Consider the following 5,786-nt stretch of genomic DNA (forward strand, 5'->3'; position numbering starts at 1 on the left):
CAGCCTGCTTTGCTGGACCCACCATTTTCTAACAAAAGTTCAAAGGGCAGAAAGACATTTAAGTGGAGCGGGGCCATACCTGACCACAAAACTCCAGCATGGCAGAGGTGATGTGGCTCTGAGTATGTAGGACCATCATCTCAGGCAGATGGCTGTGGGTCCTATCCTGCTCACAGAAACGTCGTTTGGTCTTCACATGGTGAAAATAATAGTTAAAATCCATTGCCTGTACTTAAAAACTGGGAGTTTTCACATATAACTCCAGATTTCTCTTTTCTCTGGAAAAATCATTAGATCTAGGAACACTTGGCCTGAATCCCCACCCATATGTTTCCTGTCTGATCCTGCAGGCATTTGAGTTTATAACCTGATATAAATAAGTATATATTTTACTGTCATTATTTCCTATTCATGCATTTAGAGAGCGAGTAGTTTGTTCAAATGGACAAACTTGTGTTTTTCCTGGAGAACTCCTCTGAGTCATTGATTTTGCAACACTTTGTATACTTTTGAGGACAGGAAATTCTGAGAGCAGGAAAGAGAAGTTTCCAGAAAGAGTATCCCAACTTCTTCCAGCCTTTCTTCTAAAAACCTCAAACGTTGTGGCAATCGCCCTGACATTCCTCTGGGAAAGCTCTTGCCTTCCTTTCTCTTGGGAAGATAGTTCCAGATCGAAGTATATAGACATATATATATACCTCAGAGTGGGGGAACTTAGGCCAGATCTTGGGGTTCTGAGCTCAGCTCTCCCTCTGTCCTCCCAGTACAGGTTGGGCAAGTCCATTAACCTTCAGGTCTCAGCTGGAAAAACAAGGCCACCATAAAGGGCATGGACTTTATTACAAGTGCAACAGAAAGCCGTTGAGGGTTTTAAACACATGAGGGACATCAGCAGATTAGGTTTGAAATGATCCCTCTGGAGGCTGCCTGGAGAAGAGATTTTGTGGGTGGGGGCTTGGAGAAATAGAGGGAGAGAGACTGGTGTGACCGTAGCTGAAGTCGCTCTGCAAGAGATGGTGGTGGTTAGTTCCCAATGGAGAGCAGAAGTCCGAGGTGGGTCTTACTGGCTAAAATCAAGGAGTGGGACAGGCTGTGTTCCTTCCAGAGGCTCTAGGACAGAATCCATTTCCTCCCACTTCCCAGCTTCTAGAGGCTGCCTCCATCCCTTGGCTCGTGACCCCTTCCTCCATCCACAGATCTAGCGCTGCAGCATCTTCATATCTCCCAGATTCTGACTCTCCCACATCTCTCTTGTAGGAACCCTTGTGCTTCCATGGAGCCAGCTTAGAAAATCCAGGACAATCTCCTGCTTCAACATTTTTAACTTAATTCCACCTGCAAAGATCCTTTTGCCACAGAGGGTAACATTCATATGCTCCCGAGTGTTGTTGACAGCTTTGGGGGGGCGATTATTCTGCCCACTACAGGCAGAGACAATGAGGATGGAAAGGATAGATTTTGTATATATTTTAGAGGTGCATCTTTTGTATGCTATAGATTCCAGGCACTTTTCCAGATGTCTCTTCCAAAAATTTCAAGGATTTTTTTACGTTACAGTCCCATCTTTTAAATGAGAGGAGCAGTCACTCAAGCAAGCAAACAGGGGAAAAGTGAAAAGCAAAAAGGGGAAAAATATGTATACATACATATACACACATGCACGTACATAGGTTACATATGTACATGTATGTATATGAGTGCAGTTGAATGCTTGACTTATTATATAGAAATATATTTATGTATCCACATGCATAACCGCATGCATGTATGTATATTTATGTAGATACATACATAAGTGTGTGTGTGTGCGTGCATGCGAGTGTGTGTGTATGTGTGGTTGAATGCTTGGATTTGCATTCTGGTTCCAACACTGATTACCTGAATGCTCCTGGACAAGTCACTCATCCTCCGCTGAGCCTCAGCCTTCCAGCTGATCCAATGGTGTCCATAGTGTCATTCCTGCTATGTACGGGGTCCTCTACAGACAAATGGGATCTTGCACACATAACCTCGTACAGAGCAAAGGACTAGATGAAGCTAAGAATTAATTAGTGGTGAATTAGCTCTGAATTTGAAATTGAAATCATCCCTGTCTTCTGCTGCAACCAGCTGCCTTGTCCTGGCTCTTTCCTGCAGGAAGATTCAATTCAGGCAGGTTTAATATCACTGCCGGCTGGAAGGACAACAGGGAGGGCCATGAAATCAAACAGCCCTGGGAGGTTAAGTGGACTATTTAATTTAATAAAGAAAGTGATCCAGCATGTTTCATGCGCCACCAAGCTGGATGTTCTCTCATTCACCAGCGGTAACTGAGTACCTGCTCTGTGCCGGGCACCGTGCTTCGTGGCTCACAGGGACTAGTGTCCCATGTCGTTCTGACATCAGCCACGTGGTGTTGCCCCGCTGTTCACAGGGGACACCAAGGCTTAGAGAGGTTTAGCCACTTGCCCAAGATAATATCACTAGTACATAATAAAGCAGATACGTGTCTTATTTTGAAGCCCTCGCTTTTAATCACTTCACAATACTCCTCTTCCAGGCAGCTGTGTCTTAGATATGAGTGCAAGATGAAAGACAGACAGGTATTTTCAAGCTAGCTACCAACACGATGGATATGACATATTTTTTCAGGTTTAGGTCCTACTGCAATAATTTTTAATGAATAAAAATAAGCCTAGGCTTAAAAATAACACTGTTATTAATAATTGACTAATAATAAATAAGAATACTGTTATTTCTGATTATTGAATTTGATCTCTAGTGGAGGATTTTACCCCCATTTCATAGATGCAGAAACTGAAGCTCAGGGGTGTTGAACAGCTCACCCAAGGCTGCACAACCTGTAAACGGATCCTGGATCTCAAGAGCAGGTCTTCTGAATGCAAGTCCATTTCAGCTTTGTAATCAACCAACCGTAAGATTACCTAAGTCAATTTCCTTGGTCCACTATAAGGAAGCTGAGGTCCAGACAGGAAGCGACTGGTCCAAGCACATGCCATGGCTGTGAGGAGAGACAGGGGCCTCAGAGAGATTTGTGCTCAAATCCCAACTTTCCCATATTCTTGCTGCACGTCCTCGTGAATCATTCTGAAACCACTCTGTTAAAGGGCACAGCTCACTCCTCTGTCAAATGGGGATAATAATGCTGTCCGTAGATTTTTGTGACAGTTCAATTCATGTAGTAAACGGTGGCTCTTAGGGACACAACTGAATTTGAGTCCAGGATACTTGTCTCCCAGCCTGGTGTGTGTCCCAGCAAGACACACAGGTCCCCTTGCAATTTGTGGTCCTATCTGCAGACATAATGACATAATGCAATGTGCACGGCATTTCCCAAGTCTAAATACTGTGATTTCTGAAGCAGACTAAACCTACTATCTGTGTCCTCTTAGAGCCTCAATCATCACAGCTCATTTCTTCTTATTTTAACAGGTAGGGCAAGTGTCACCCTTTGCAAATGCATGTCAAATGATACCAGCGTTCAAGGTAGGGTGGATTTTATAGTTGCAAGTTCTCTTCATAAGGTAAAAGTCCTGCTTTGGTCATTTCACGTGCTGAAGGAAATTGGCTACCTTTGGTGTGTCCGTGATGCAGAGAAATGTTAATGTCTTTTTTTTATAAAGTTCTCAGAGAAAAATAAAACCCTCATGTTTGAATGTTTTATAATTCATATTAAGTTCTTTAAACGGCCAGGCAGTTCTTGTTTCATTTAAGAAATCTTAAATTTGAGACATAAACTTCCTGGCAGCGTGGGTCCCTTTAAAGGTGATCTACGGCCTGACAGCAGAGAAATAAGGCCAACTGGGTATCCTCACCTCAGGATGGTAAAAGTCATGGTCAGCTTAGAAGAATCAATTAGAGTGGGAAGGAGGCTGTTTAAATTTCAGGACTCAAATGGCAAAATAGGAAGACAGGGCTGAATTTAAAGCCTGGCCTGATGTGGCTGTATTTCATTTCCTGATTGGCAAGACAACTCTAAATGAGGTATTACATTGGGTTAAAAAAGCAGTTTTCTTCCCATTTAAAACATTACATGGGAAGGAAACAAGAAATAGATCCGAGGAAGAGTAACAACAAATTTGAGGATTTAAATGGGTATTTGAGAAAAGACAGAGGCCTAAGTGGCAGGGGAGGGGGGGAATGTATTTGAAGTCAGAATACCGGACAGGGAGACATCGAGTCTCTGTCTGGATCAGCTGATATGGCTGTATTTATAGCAGGCGCATGACTGCCTGGCTGGGGCCCTGCCCGGTCTGGTGCACTCAGCTCCGTGCTCTGCCGTGAGTCTGTGTTTGCCTGTTACATCCGCAGCAGCTCTGATGTTTATAAGCAAACAACAGCTTTAGAATCTTAAAATAGATACCCAAAGGGTGTCCATGGTTCCCAGCTAGTCTGACAGTGGAGCTGACAGGGGCAAAGGAGCATGGAAGGAGCTGTGGAAGCCCCCACGTTCTGATCCCAGCTCAGAAACTTCCCAGGCGGGGCAAATAGTAAACCTCACTGTGACTCAGTTTTGTCACCTGTAAAATGGGTGTGGGGGGGCAATTTGGGCTTCATTTGCAGGATTAAATTATATCAGCTAGTCAAGCCATTTAGCACACTTCCTAGTGCATAGCAAGCCCCTCCTAACTCGTGGTTATTAATATCCTATTGTTATTATTCAATATAGGAAAGAATTGATGGCTGTGAAGAGAAGGAAAGATACTGAAATGGTTTTATCTCCAAACTTGACTCCTTCCTGGCCATGCCCGTTATTCCTTCCATCCAAACAATAGCACCAGGGCTAACGTCACCTGTCTCTTGGTCTTATCTTAGCTCCGACCTCACCAGCAGTCATGACTGCAACCAAACCAGGAAAAATGCAGGGCAGGGGCAAGACTGCTGGATTTGAGGGCTGAGCACCTGCCTCCAAACCTGTTACCGCTACCTAGAAACTGTGCGGGTGCCAAGAAGTCACCGTGCTCCTTAAGCCTAATGCATGAAGCGGGATGATTTCCTCCATCCTGCCCACCTCACCAGCCCATCCTGGGGGATCAACTAACTCAAACGTGTATGGAAGTGTCCTGAGATGATAGGGCCCAGTCAAGGCGTTGTTTGGCCGCATTGCCATTGCCTTTGAAACCCACTCTGACCCCATGGTGATACACCCTTAAATCAAAACCACACTCATAATGATTCTAACCTAGCCCTCCCTCAGTGAACTATCTATTCTGGGCTTTGTACTTTCAAGAAAAGAGAAAAGGAGAAAATAAGGCAGGTGCCTCAGAACCAGGAGGTGCGAATCCAGAGTAACGATGATGGGCAGGCACCTGTGATGTCCGGCCCCAAGGCAGACATTAGTCACTCTCTCTCACTGAGCCCAGAAAGAGCTTCAGGATCCTTCGCAACACAGTGCCTGGAGTAACCACCACCATTTATATTCACCACCTCCCCCTGCCATCAAATGGAAGGCCCCACTCAAAGTTACCAAAACCAAAGATAAACGGGGTGAAATTCTGAACCCTGGAGTCAGTCCCAATGGTAGCATTTACTGGTAATTAATACAAACATCCACTCTGTTGGAGAGTCGTGATTTTTCAATCAGAAGATGTCTGCTGAAGAGTAAAAATGCAATCATTATTAGCTACTATTATTATTAATAACTTGTTTCTCTGTATTTGATGTTTACTGTAAGGTTATCTCCTTTCCTTCTTCCTTCCAAACAAGTGAACAAATAAGCAAAAAATATTCTGCATCATGTAGAAGAATCATGGGCTTTGGAGACAGACAGCCCTAGGATTGAATAC

The sequence above is a fragment of the Eumetopias jubatus genome, unplaced genomic scaffold (genome assembly GCF_037043125.1).
Source record: "Eumetopias jubatus isolate StellerSeaLion01/CBP00866 unplaced genomic scaffold, mEumJub1_p1.0 scaffold_15, whole genome shotgun sequence".
Classification (NCBI taxonomy): domain Eukaryota; kingdom Metazoa; phylum Chordata; class Mammalia; order Carnivora; family Otariidae; genus Eumetopias; species Eumetopias jubatus.